Raw genomic sequence first — 14,836 nt, forward strand, 5'->3', positions numbered from 1 at the left:
AAAGAATTTGATTATAAAAACTATGCTTCTTCCACTAAGTTTTTGCAGTTATTCTAACACACATATGTGGGACAGGTATATACTTACATGAGACTATATATTCCCTTGTCTGGGCTTCTGTAGTCCTCTGATCATTTTGCCATTTATGGTGCTTTTGTTACTATGCCAATATTTCTGTGTGCATCTGTTCCTAAAGCAGGCTGTGAGCATCTCAAGGGCAAGAGCCATGTGTAGCGCACCTCCTTTTCCTTTCCCAGCTTCGCCTGGTACTGAGAGTTGCTCAGGGCACCTAGAATGACTGGTTCCCCTTGCTGATCAATATGATCATTTATTTCATAGATTATTCATTACAAAATTATACATTTACAAATGAAAGACATGGTTATTATTAGTGTGCTGTTTCTTTAATAACAAGAAGTCCCCTTATTAACTGTTTTGCAACTGGAGTTCTTTCTTTCTCTGTTATGTGCCAAAGCAGATAATCCTGGGCTAAGTAGCTAAGGTTTGTTTCTTAGAAAATTAGAATCAGCTCCAAATAACGCTGGCTACTGATGTCTAATATTTGAGAGGGGGGAAAATAATAGACGTAGAGATTTGGGGCAAATCAATGTTTTAAGGACATGCTGTACTTACTGACTTTATGACATTCTTGTCCCGTTGTTTATTTTTATTTATTTATTTACTTGCTCCCACCAAAAATGGAAGCCCTCAAATTGCACTGAAGAACCTCATGGGTCAGGCAGGTTCTTTGGATGGGAAGTTCCTTTCTGAGCTCCTTCTACAGTCAGGGGTAAACTCTGCCCTTTCTGGCTGAGAACCCAGCCCACAGGCGACAACCTGGTGGGCATTGGAGGGGTGGTTTTCCTTTGGAGGAAGCGTATTTTGCCTGTGCCTTGTCCATGTTAGAGAGGAACGGGGCATGCAGGGGTGTGTTTGTCTGCCTGACACATTTCACAGCGGAGGATGGTTCTTACAGCTCTCCACTCACCTGAGTGTCAGAGCTGGGGCTGATTCCAGGTTTTCCACTGGCTTCACTACGGGGCTGACCTGGAGCCTTGCGATCAGTGTGCTGAGAAAATCAGCCGGCACGTCTCAGTGTGTGTATGTGCTCGCATGTGTTTCTGTGTGTTGAAGATGGGGGCTCTGTATCATCGCCAGAGCATCCGGCACAACACAAACATCTCCATGAAAAACTGTATCTCATCATTAAAGTTTTCTTCATTGTTCACAAGACCTATGTGGGAGCTCACTAATTCTTCACATATGAAGTTTGGGCAGTGGTCCTGGGGTCTTCTTGTTAGTAATCCACACTGGAAATGTCATTATAAACTGAAGACAGATGATACCACCCGCAACGCCATGTGTCTCTCATTTAGCTTCTTGCCATCCCATCGCAATTACAATCCATGGCCCCAGCTCCTTCTGGGAGTTGCCAGAGGGAGCGCCAGACCTGGCCTCATGGGGGCGAGAGGAGCATCCTTGCCTTGGGAGCAGGGCACGAAATGAATGACAAGCAGTTTTCAACGGGAATAGAAATCACCTCTCTCAGACCAAATCACCGAGCTCCAATCAAGGACCTTGATGACAAGTGAAATTAAATAAAACATGAGTGATGAAACACTGTAATATGTTTACCGTGAGCTAGTAGAGACAGCTGATAATTAACTGTTGCCCAAACAGTAACTTGGCAGTACATGATTGTAACCAGGACACAGAGCAGTAGTTAACTGCAAGTATTACTAAAGATCTTTGCATCTGTGAAGAAGCACGTGACCTTCAACAGGGAAAGGATACAGGCAAGCCATGGACCCTTCCAGGGCATCAACTGACTGTGGATCTGGATTCTGACCTGTGCTGGGTTTTGGCTTGCACATTCCTGTCCACCGTGGTAATGCTCTTTATGTGGTACAGTCCCCAAGCAAATGTCTCCGTGTGTTTTTTCCTGGGCTACCACCCACGGAATGTACAAAATCTGAGAACAAATAAATGCAGATGCGCACAATTTAAATGAGTTAAAAAACATGTTTTTATTATCTGCCCAGATTCTTACACTTAAAATAGTTTTGGTTTGAATCCTCTTCAGCCCCCTGGTTTTGTTTGTTTGTTTGTTTTTCTGAATTTGGAGCAACCCTGCAGCGAGGAAAGATAGTATTTAGAAAAGGAAACAAATTCCTCAAATGAATTTAAGCAAAATTCACATATAAAGAGAAACCAAGAAACTGAAAGGAGGTCTTGAAGATTCCCTGACTGCTTGTAGTCTCAGTTTCCTTATCTGTGAAATGAAGATCGGACCAGATGACCCGGTGGTCCCCTCAGCTCTCCTGCTTCCTGAACTATTATCAGAATCGTATTCAAAGAATGTGAGGAAGCTAAGGCCAAACACATGTGATTTAAACGTGATTCAGAAGTAGAAGAAATGATCATAAAATATTACCTCTAATCCAAATTTCTCCCGTGGTTCCCGGGACGCTTACACAGAGGCGGTGGAGCTACGCCCCAGAGGACCAGAATTTGGTTGATCAGATTCTTCAGCTGGTGCCACACTAATAAGTACCGAATCGTGTGTGCCCTTCTCTTTTTTTGGATTATATTATTTTCTGTCCTCATCCTGTTCCCCTCCAACCTCATAAGCACCCATTCTTGTGTATGTCCTTGCAAATTCCATTTATTTCTGTAAAATGTGTATCCTTGAACAACACAGTGTGATTATGTTTTTAAAAATTTACATAAAGAATATTTGCTACAAATCTCATTCAGTTTTACTTCTTTCACTTACGTCTTTGAGATCTGTTTATCTTCAGTATCTCAAAGATATCTACATCTTTGCATTGCTCCTCAGAGCAACTCTTGTGGCATTTGAAAAGAGTTCTTCAGATGAAAAACCATCCCTTTGAGGTGGTGGCCGTGGATGCCAGGAGAAAAAGGGCGCCTACAATCTGGGTCAGTTGCACTGACAGTGGTCATCTCCCCAGCTTGCCATCTTTAATATGCACGTCTTCTCTCTTGTGACATTTATTTTCTTCCCCACCCCCAGGGTGTGGTCTTCAAGCTGTCCACTTCTGGAATTTGCAGGTTTCACAATGTGGTACTACTTCTTTTGGTCTGTAGGTTATTTCTCCATATGAATGTGAAGAAAAGCAATATGTGACTGGCTCTTGTTGTTTTCTATAGTGCAAAATAAAAAGAGTAAAAGGAAAATTTATATTTATCAGTGCTTCTGATCACTGCATAGTATTCCGTTGATTGAAAACATGCTCCACTTTATTCATTTCCTTATTGATGGAGTTTTTGATTGCCATGATTTTCATCCGTAACTCTGCAGAGAACATCTTTATACAAGTCTTCATGGGCATCTGCGTGAAAGTTATCACAGGGCATGTGCTCAAGAATAGAATTGCTGGGTCCTAGGATACGTGTGTATTCACATGCACTTATTGCTCTGAGAGTCTCTGCCAGAATGAGTGCGGACATCCACCCGTGGTCTGTGATGGTTCCTATTTTCATTCACCTTTGTATCATTTGACTCTCTAATTCTTGACAATCTGATGAGAGGAAATGGTTTCTTGCTGTTGTCTGGCTGTGCATCCTCTGATTACGCTTGAGGTCGAGGAGCTATTACATACTTGACCGAGACCATGCTGTGTCCGCTACACAGTTCCTTTTCTAGACATAGGGGAAGGTTGCAGTTAACAGCTTCCATTGCAGTTAGGTTGTATTCCCACGAATGAGTCCTGGCCAACTGAATGTGGGTGGCAGTGTGATTACTATTAACATGTATTATTTTCTGAGGGAGTCTCAAACTTGTTATTCTCACTCTGCCCTTTTCTCTTTCCTCCTTACACAACCAGGAGGGGTATGTTTGGGGGCAGTGGAAATCCATTCTCATTCTTGACTTAAGGAATGTGCTATTAGCAAACATCACAATCATTGCAACTCAGAGGTTGAGGGACCTGATAAAGTAACACCATGGAGCCCTTGCCTTATGAAGTCCCAGCCAAAACTTGACACATGAAGTATACAGGAAAATGTCTTATTTATGAAGGTTTCATCCAGCTAAGGAAGTCTTCATGGAATTGTACAAAGATTCAGAGCTAAACAGAAGTAGTGAATTTCTGCTTTCAGGAAAGCGCTATACTGTAACTATCTGAAGTTGTCACTCTGGGTCCTCAGAGTAGTGGTTTTCAGCCTTCCATAGAAGCCAACAAGTAGAAGGAATCTGACTTGAACTTTAATAAAAACATTATATTTATAATGCTCTATCTTAGCAGTGTACTCTTTAGAGAGACAGTATCTTTATTCTAATATGAATCAAGATATTAGGAGTAAGGAGGTGTGTGGTCACAGGTGAGAAGTCGTCCAGCCTATTATCTGAGTGGTTACGTAAACTGGAAGGTGTCTGAATGTTTCACTATTTTAAGAAATATAATTTTTCCCACTTTTGAGAGGAGGGAATGACAGTCTTTCCCTTAAAATAACACAGTCCATTTTCTTTATGTTCTTGGATACACTTCATCATCGTTATCCAACATCAGGCACATTTTTTGGCTTCGGGATCTATGATGGATCACATAGCCACTGACTGCCTCGTTGTGTGCAGCTAGCAATTATTGTTTTGTTCCTTTTGGAAGAGTTTTCATTGTCTTCAGTCTAAAGCTGGCATCACAGAATTACTGGAATGATTTAATAGTACATTCTTAAAGATTTAAAAATATATAAGGGCATAATTTTAGGTTCCCCCCCCCAAAATCCACCCCACCCTGCCTCACATTTACATTAAATCGAAAGTAAAAAAAAATGGGTCCAACTTTTGAGTTTTTTTCAACTCCTCAAATGTTTACATATTAGATTAATTCAGTCGTTTAGATGGTAGTCTCCAAATTCGGATGTAACATGCCAGTGGGTTAAATAAACAATCCAGAGGGCGCAGGAAGAAAGGGTTAGGACCGCTACTCATCTGTTGTTTTAATCTAAAAATGAGGAAAGTAATTAAGTACTGTTAGTGTTTAGTGCATGTATTGGCATTGCTTCCATGCTCAGTCTGCCATGCTGCTGTGAGCAGGGTTTCCTAGGAAAGGCAGGTGTGCACTTTTATTATAAAGTTTGAACCCAACCAATTCTCACAAAATGGTCAAGAGGCTGAAAAAGATTCTTGGGAAGAAACGGTAAGATGAATGCAATCATAATGCAATATGCAAGCAGACCACAAGAAGACAGCAGAGCTGTCCCTTACCCCATGCTTAGCACCCTGCTCCAGTTCTGCATCAGTCCTTTCAGGAAGGAAAGCAAAGAACGAATTAGCTAATCAGATCTGACAGGAAGGTGAAGAAATGTAAAATTACCATCTGAAACGTGGGTTTATAGGCGTTCACATTAATGATGATCCCTGCCACAAGCGTATATTGTGTCTTGAGATATTAGCTTAAAGTATGAAGCCATCATGATTATCAAGATATTTTAATGTTTTAATTGTTTATTATTTTCTTCATGCTATATAAACCCCTATGTCTTTCATCTCTCTGTGTCATGCACACTCACACACATATATGATAAACAAGTAAATATTTATATATGAAGCCTGTGCTCAGAAATTGCCTTAGGATGCCTGCTCAAAAAGGTGAAGAAGGGCTTCCCTGGTGGCGCAGTGGTTGGGAGTCCGCCTGCCGATGCAGGGGACACGGGTTCGTGCCCCGGTCCAGGAAGATCCCACATGCCGCGGAGCAGCTGGGCCCGTGAGCCATGGCCGCTGAGCCTGCACGTCTGGAGCCTGTGCTCCGCAATGCGAGAGGCCACAGCAGTGAGAGGCCCGGGTACCGCAAAAAACAAAAGGTGAAGAAGTGGCTGGAGGATGGTGTGAATGGGAACGAGGCTTGGTTATGCTTCTCCCTACACCAGGTTCACTTTCCCCCCTGAGCATTTTTGTCTTCATGACTCCCGTCTATTGACGAAGAGCTAGTCTTACCAGGGGAGCCCTTCAAGCCTCCTCTAGGACGTGCTCCCGAGCGCTCCTGACTAGAGCAGGTGTAGGACTTACACTTGTTTCTGTCTGTTTGTTTTCCTCGGTGCTTACTTTGTTCTCTAGCCAAGAGTAGTATCCTCTGGAGCCTGAATGGCTCAGCTCCAGCATTCCCTGGCCAGGTAGCTGGTGGCAGGCTGCTTTTGCGTTCTTTGCTGGAGGCTATCGAGACCTGGCAGTGAGGGGATTCATAACTCTGGTCACAAGTTAGCTTTGTTGATCATGAAAATGGAGGATTACAGCCAGATACTTCAGGAAGAAAGACAATGGCCAAGATCTAGTGAAAGGTCTTGCTCTAGTGAAAATAAGAGTGGCTCCTTGATTAAAACACAGAGTGAGGTACCTTGGAAGGAAGCCCAAGTGTCGTATCAAACGTTGGCCAGGTCACCGCAGGATCTGGTGCCCGCAGAGTATCTATGGTCGACCGAGTGAAACTGGAAGAAAGAAGTGAAGGTAGGGTAACCCAGAGGCCAGGGGCCAAGAGGCTGGAGCCTACAAAGAGAATACTAAGAGGGTAGCTATCCAGGATCTGATTATTTTTCCTGACAACACACATTCTTTTTATTTTTACCATCTGAGTCCTCTGTTTTTCACTCTTCCTTGTTCATAGTTGGTTCCCGAGGAGCAACCAGACCCTCAGACCCATGTAAGTCCTTTGGTAGCCGACTTCTTGGTTGGACTCAGACCTGTTGCCTTCATTTGCTTTCCTCACCTGTCCACCTGCCTGGCCAGGCATCAGAGTTGTACTGCGTGGGACCCAGATGCCACCTGGGCACAAGCTGGCATGTAAACTAAGGAAAAGAATGTAGTTTTCTTTCTACACCTTCATTCTATGACTTAGAGGGAATCCGCAAGGCCTTCCCCAGGATTGTTGAGACTATGTAAGAGACTTTTGTTTTCATGCTCACTCTTGACTCTGAGCTCTTGGTTCCACAGAATCAATTCAGGTTAGGGGTTTTCCTTCATACTATTAGGTACTAGGTTTTCTTAACTATGGAAACCAGACAATGTTTTGTTTTCTTTTCCGTACCACACACATCCCCTTTATGAGATCGTTGTGTGCGTAGCAGGTGGTACAGAGAGTGTGGACAAATGGAGCTGGTATTCTTGTTCTCCAAATCCTCTTAGCTGTCGCATCACTAGGACTTTCCCACTGACTGTGCCACCTCACAGAATACCTCTGTCTCCTCTCTACCTTCTCTCTGCTTCCTCTTGGAAATAACCAAATTTCTATGTTTTTGGTTGATACCAATTAGGCTCTCCTTAGCATTTAAACCCCACCTCCAAACTTGGCTCCTTTGAGATATCCAAACTGTGGAAGCTTTTAAGAACTGCTTGAAAGATCGGATCAGAAATCTTAAGTCAAGGAGCCAACTTCACCTTCAGATTGTAACTTAGGCGTGGAGCTGGGTAAAGGTTTCTCAGGTTTCAAGGACACATCCAAATTCTGCATTTGGAATTGTGTGGAATAAAATACACTTACTGAGCCAAGGTCATTTCTAGGCAAGGAGGCTGAGTATAGATGTCCATGAATCACTATTGCACTCCCCCAACTAGAAAAGCAACTCCAAGTTCATGATGGATGATAGCATCATCTTAAACATGAAGGTCTGGCACAAGATCTTATTCAAAGGGCAGCATATCCTTAGGGGAAAAATGCAGAGTTATGCAAACACACCCAAACTGTCTACAAAGGGAAGCTTTATTCATCCCCAAATGCTGTATTTCACTGATTCTGAGATGCAAACTTTTCACCTTTTTAAGTGGGATACACCTTACAATTGCTGTTAATCAGGCCGTGGTTTTGACATAATTGCTCAGCCTGTGCGTGTTCATACTTGGTCATAGCTGTTCATGTTGCTATCATTTCCTGGAGTTATGTGTATGGGTGATGCTAAAAAAGGTTGAGTTTAGTTGTTTTTTAAAATGTCTTCAAAAAAATTACACCATGAATCGGCACTGAAGTTTTAGTATGCACATAGAAAGACACAGGAACAGAAAAATATGATATATAATGAAATCTATACCTCAGATGAGTCTCAAAATAGTTTTCAATAATATACAAATGTTAAATGATTAGAAAATAGTGTGTCAGTTTAATTGATGGTATTTTTTCTCTTTAGTGGAACATAGAATAATGATTTAACTTAAATTTAATGGAATATAGCAGTAATGCTACATGTGCCTTTCCACTAACCTTTTAGGTGAAGGAAGTAGACAACAAAAATCTATACCTTATTTATCACAGAAATTGGCTTGAAGTCCTTGAAAACTTTGATGGAAAAAGTAACCTCAACATCCCGTTACTGTTTCTTTCAGATCACAGTACTGGATTTTGTATAGCCCATAAAAATACCCTCTCTCACCAGGTAGCTCTAGGTCTCCCCTTCCTACCCCCATCGTGGTGTGTCATACAACATACCCACCTCCAGACCACCACCCCTCTCCTCCTGGATTAAGACTGTTCCATTTTTAAGTGGGTGAGCATAAGTAAGAACATCCGATTTAGTGGGGTGATTAGTGGTGTGATAAAAAGCTGGGTAGCAGTTAGTGTGAGGAATTAAAATGTTACCGCTTCTTTTCATGGTTCACGGCCAAGGCCGAACAGCTTCGTTGACTAGCATCTACTAGATGTCTCCCACCTGGAGCTTATACTGGAAAGCAGCACAGCCAACACACCAACGCTTGCCATACAGAGACTACAGAGTACACTCTAGTGTTACTTCCTTTTCTACCCCTAAGCGTGGACAAAAGCACCAATTTTGAGATGATGTCTGATTTTTCACCCCCTGCCTCCCTACTGCTTTTTCCTGCCATGAGTCGTTAATGAAATGGCTGAACACTTTTACTTTCCTGGTTCAAACCTGTCTCATTTTTTTCCCTGAACAAGTTTTCCCATAAGCCAGATGTCTTTCTAGCTAGTCCTAGAGAGGAGTTCTGTGTACCTGAACTACTTAGGCTGTTTCGGTCACCTAGCAAGATCACATGTTGATATCTCTGCATGGCAAACATGTCTCCTCTCCTTGGCTTAAAGGTGGAAGCAAACTAACAGCAAGAACTCTGTCACCAAGTATGTCAGAGTAATTGATTCAGATGGTAATTTAGTTCTTTTCCTACATATATTCTCCCTCCCCCAGCCCTTTGTCCAAAGAAAGTTTGGTGGCTAAGAGAAACTATGCCTACAGTCTTGGGCTCTCCCTGTCTTTTGTAAACACCTGAACTCATAGAAGAAACGGAATATTTCTAGAAGGCAAGGGAGGGATGTGCCCAAGGATAGGAAGACAGGAAAGAGGAAGATATCATTCCCCAGCTTGGGAAAGGTAGAAAGGTGTGCAGATACTTCAACTAGTGGGCGTATTTGACCCTGATCAGTCTCTGGGGAAGTGGCAGAAGCTCAGAGGGAAAGGCCAGGCACACCTAGGGAGGCTGGATCCCCTGTGTGGACCAAGGAACAGCCTTGGCAGACATTCCTGTGCTCTACACGTAGCCCATCAGCAAATTTTCCCTGGACGGCGGGGGAGCGTACAGGCATGGACGGCTGAGGATATCCATGATGACAATAGAGTAAAGACTAGGCAACCTCCCCTATCTGCTGGGTACCACTTAAGCCTCCAGATTCTCATGAGGCTATCAAGGAAAAGGAAGGAGCCCCAACAGTGACCAAGACTTAACTTCCCACTAGCTTATATTCCCAAATATAACATCAAAATACATTACAATGGTGATAAACTGGAAAAGGAGTGCCAAGTCCCTGAAATTAACTGGATGTGAAAGAGAATCAGTGTAGAAGAAAAAGGGAGTGAGAGATTGAAAGCAAGAATCTTTAAGAGTACAGATTTTATTTTTTGGAAATAGAGGATTTTTTAATTGGAGTATAATTGCTTTACAATGTTATGTTGGTTGCTGCTGTACAATGAACTGAATCAGCTCTATGTATACATATATCCCCTCCCTCTTGAGCCTCCCTCCCACCCACCCCCATCCCACCCATCTAGGTGGTCACAGAGCACCGAGCTGAGCTCCCTGTGCTATACAGATTATAAATGAAAAATGGGCCAGATGGGGACCTCATATTAGTTAATTTTTTAAAAAATAGAGAAATACAACATTTCTCACTCACACTTGTGTTGCTATAATAATATTCTCCCTGCTATATAGGAATTTTTGTAGTTAGATAAATTTCTAGAAGGTGGGCTTTGAATCCTAGAAACATTACCAGTGGAATACACGCATTGGGCAGGTGTTTATTTTTAAAGGGCACAACACTAATTTCCTAGTCTCCTCTCCAAGTAGAAAATTGCATGCCATAGCTAAGAATTAGCCCGATCGATATTCCCTGAAGAAGAATTTTTGTCATTCGCTTGGATGGTGAAATTGTGTGTGTACTGTTAAAGTGGCAGATGATGTAAAAAATATAACACCAGAATATACTACAACTGTGAGAAACTGGAAAAGGAGTGCCAAGGCCCTGAAACCAACTGGATGTGAGAGAGAATCAGTGCAGAAGGAAAAGGGAGTGAGAGATTGAAAGCAAGAATTGTTAAGAGTACACATTGTAAGCAGAAAATGGGCAACACTTGACTCCATATAGTTAGGGCAGAAAACAATTTGTCACGACAAATTCACAACGAGTAACTACTGTGATCAAAGCAGGTACAGTATTATGAACAATTTATCAAAGGATGACCTATCCATGCCTTCGTGTATTTATTCACTCAGAGAGGGATTACATAGAGGGTGGTCCTGCACACAGACAGCTCTCTCTCTCTCTCTCTCTGTTTTTTTGCATGTATACTTTTTTAATATTCCATCTTATAAACTCATTTTGATACCAAAAATGCTATAATTACAAAATGTAATGATAAACAAGTCGTACCTATTATTTAATTGGTACAGCAGGTAGCTGCTTTGTCTATTTTTCTGTGTCTGATGTTGGTCGTAGTAAAGTTGACTCTGGCCTCATCTATATCAGGGTTTGAAACAACAAAGCTAAGTGCTTACAGATGATTGCATATGTCAAAATCAGTAATTTAAAAAATTAAGTAATATCTAAATTATACACTTGGTGCACAACGCATGCAAGGAAACATAATATACTTAAAGAACTTATACGCTGCTCTGTTGTCTGCAACTTCCTTATTTTAAAGTTTGAATCCTGGCTCAGGTATTTATAACTTGTGTGACCTTTGGCTGATTTCTTAACCTCTCTGCACCTTGATTTCCTCATTTGTGGAATGGAGATGAAAATAATATTTATGTCATTGAGTTGTTATAAGGTTTAATGGAGTTAATATTTGTAAAGCACCCAGTGAGCGCTATACAACCAGTGCTCAATTAAATACATACACTCCACATATATTTGTTTCTCCAAGGTTTAAACCACTTCTTTGTGCACCATAAGGATGCCAGAATAGTCCCTGTCCCCAAGGAGGCTTTACAGAGAAAAAACTGGAACTGTATACAAGTCTGAAATCACTACTTCAGGAGAGCTTGGGAAGTAGCTCAGCAGACACAAAAAGACCATAGAACGATAAGCATACTGTAGCTCTTCTAGGGTGACAATGTAAAAGGACTTCTGGGTTAGTCTAGAATGTAGGAATATAGAAGCTTTCCTTCATGACTAGCTGTTCTCCATTGCCGTAGAAGTTGGAAATAAAACCAGGTGAACTGATGTTATTTCAAGAGGATTTTAAGCTGGTGAAGAAAAGTTTCCTGGCAGAGATGATAGTCACATGTAAGAATGTGTGACATTCGTGGGGGGGGGGGGTCTTAGTATAACCAGGCTGCCTCTCACAGCCCTGCTCAGTCAGCAATAAAACAGTGGAAAATGCATAATACATCCATTTTCATATAACACCTGTGAACTTATTGCTATCAGTTCATTTATGAGTCTCAGTAATCTTACCCGCTACAAAAATTGGAGCAGAGTACAAGTTTTGGTAATTCCAACTTCAGATGTACTTTCTTAACTATCAGGTAGCATTTAAATGTCATTTTTATACAATTATTTTTACTGTGAATACTTAAGTAATGCATGCTTGGGAAACATCACCTCCCCATTTTCTCTCTGGATGGACTGAATTAATCACTATAGGAGAACAATTACAGCATCCTCCAATTTAGATCAAATAATGTTCATGCCATTTCTCACAGAGGGAAAGAGATTTACCTTTTGCCTCTCTATAATCCACTTAAAAAAAATCAACAGAAAAAGTTGTTAGGATAAAACCTTCATGCTGGGTTCATATACTGTTAGATTTCATGCAGAGCAGCAGGGCAGGAAAGGGTCTTAGAGAGAAGCAGAGAGAAGAGAATTTGGAGGCAAACACATTAGGAAAACACCACCACTGTAAGTGATTTCCACCCGAGTAAAGATAATGATAAAGAAATAAGTAGGACTTCCCTGGTGGCGCAGTGGTTGAGAGTCCGCCTGCCGATGCAGGGGACATGGGTTCGTGCCCCGGTCCGGGAAGATCCCACATGCCGCGGAACAGCTGGGTCCGTGGGCCATGGCCGCTGAGCCTGCGTGTCCGGAGCTTGTGCTCCCGTTGAAAAAGAAATAAGTAAACCAAAGCCTCACAACAGCCAAAGAAATTACAGTAGGAAAAGTTTAAAAACAAAAATGATAATGAAATAAGAGAAATTTTATAAGGACAAAACTATTTGTGAGATGTGTTTTTAATGAAACAGAAATTGCCAAAATGCCTCTCTTTTCTGAAATATCAATAATCATTGAGAGATGACCACACGGGAGGGGAGACATACAGGAATGTCTGGATCCTGCTTGGCACAGGGTATCAGTTCTCTAAGGCAGAAATGCCAGTACAGTACTGTTTTCATGAAGAATCTGAACACTGGATTTGTTTTCCTGGGAAGCCTGGTGCCCATTCCAGCAGCCAAGGAGTTCAACTATCACCTGCCTTACAGAAAATTACTCTGCTTGTGCATTTCGGAGTTTTATGAGTGGAGCCACCTAGAACTAGATACATCCTTATGGGTTGCTTCTCCACTGCCTTTGTATCACCAGAGCAGAGTCCAGCCAGCACTGGTGGGTGTGTGCTGTCACCACCCACAGAACACGGGCATCCCAGCCTCTGTGCAGCCTCTCCTAACTATGGCCCTCAATGTCAAACATATCCCCTAAATTCACATCCTGAAATACGCATGAAATCCAGAACAGTACAGGCTGGAAAATTTTAAGAGTTGTTACTCTGTTTTTAAAAATTGAAATCCCTTGGCTGTTGAGAAGGTAGGATTGGGGTGTTAGTGTGAGCTGACATGCTGAATTAATGGAAACTAAGTCTGGGAGTTTGAAAGTTGTGACGAGTTGGTGGTTGGGCCATCTATCCCTGGGAGCCAGTTTCTTGGATTTCACTTTGTAATGCCCAATCCATATCCCCACATCTCTTTAGAGCCTACTATGGACTGAATGTTTATGTCCCTTCCAGGTGCCTGTATGGGAGCTCTAGCCCATAATGTGATTGTATTTGGAGATAGAGCTTTCTAAGAAGTAATTAAGGGTAAATGAAGTCATAAATTGGGGTTCTAATCTGATAGGATTGGTAGCCTTATAAGAAGAGGAATATGAGAGCTCCAGTGGTGGCGCAGTGGTTAAGAATCCGCCTGCCAATGCAGGGGACCCGGGTTTGAGCCCTGATCTGGGAAGATCCAACATGCCGTTGAGCAACTAAGCCCATGCGCCGCAACTACTGAGCCTGTGCCCTAGAGCCTGCGAGCCACAGCTACAGAAGCCCGAGTGCCTGGAGCCTGTGCTCTGCAACAGGAGAAGCCACCAGAATGAGAAGCCCACGCACCACAACGAAGAGTAGCCCCCGCTCGCTGCAACTAGAGAAAAGCCCACGCGCAGCAATGAAGACCCAATGCAGCCAAAAATAAATAAATAAATAAAATAGGAACATGAGGACACAGAGAGAAGGGGGTTGTCTGTAAGCCAAAGAGAGAGATCTCAACAGCACCCTACCATGCTGATACCTTATTCTTAGACTTCCAGCCTCCAGAACTGTGAGATAATAAATTTCTGTTGTTTACACTATGCAGCCTGTGGTATTTTGTTAAGGTAACCTGGTCTGACGAAGACAGAGCCAGGTTTACCTAAATCTAAATTCTAGTCCTGAAACAGGCTAGCTGTGTGACACTAGGCAAGTTGCTTCCCCTCTCTGATCCTTAGTTTTTTCATCTGCAAAGTGAGAGTAATATGAATCTTTTACAGGAATGTTGTAAAGATTAAATAAACTGATATACTTACTGTGACTGACACATAGTGATCAGTAGTCAACAATTATCGTTGTCATTTATTATCTGAAAATGTTACAAAAGACTTTTTTCCTCCTCCAAAAAAATCTGAAACCATAAATTGTTTCTTTAATTTTAATAGAATCTGCCTTGGCAAATAAAAAATTAAATCCTTTCATTTTAATAGAATCCTGATTTGGCGAATACCAAAAGCCTAGGGAAAAAAAAAAAGGCCTGATGTGTGTTAAAGAGACTGTGTTTACTGATTTCCTGACTTATTCACTCAATAAGCATTTAATGAGGCCTGCTAGATGCTTTGGGAGATGGAAAGGATTATGGTTAACTAGTAGTCTCCGACTTATACCCATGAAACTTCTAAAGTTATACATAGCAATGGAAATTTACATGCTAACAGGAAAGGTACTGATGGGAATGGATGAAGAAACCCAGAGGAAGAGGGGGAGTCAGGGAGGGAATGCTGGGCTTCTGGGGGCTGCCTCCCAAGAGGGGCGAGCCAGGGACTGCAGGTCTTGGGAGTGAGCAGGCAGAGAGCCATGAGAGACAGAGGGA

At 42.1% G+C, this 14,836-nt stretch overlaps 1 long non-coding RNA gene across 3 annotated transcripts in view; it reads right to left on the reverse strand.

The window, feature by feature from the left end:
* Positions 1–2,008: 2,008 nt before the first annotated feature.
* The window catches only part of LOC137204771 (uncharacterized), a 147,930-nt gene continuing 135,102 nt past the window's right edge, over positions 2,009–14,836 (reverse strand). Inside the window, exons 7-9 of one of the 3 annotated variants that reach the window (XR_010933823.1) lie at positions 6,357–6,447; positions 5,231–5,267; positions 2,009–4,670 (exon numbers count right to left, since the gene is read on the reverse strand). This is a non-coding gene — a long non-coding RNA (uncharacterized lncRNA). The remainder of the gene's footprint in view (positions 4,671–5,230; positions 5,268–6,356; positions 6,448–14,836) is intronic. The other 2 variants (XR_010933825.1, XR_010933824.1) reach the window with 2 other exon arrangements.

Source organism: Pseudorca crassidens, chromosome 13, assembly GCF_039906515.1.
Source record: "Pseudorca crassidens isolate mPseCra1 chromosome 13, mPseCra1.hap1, whole genome shotgun sequence".
Taxonomy (NCBI): domain Eukaryota; kingdom Metazoa; phylum Chordata; class Mammalia; order Artiodactyla; family Delphinidae; genus Pseudorca; species Pseudorca crassidens.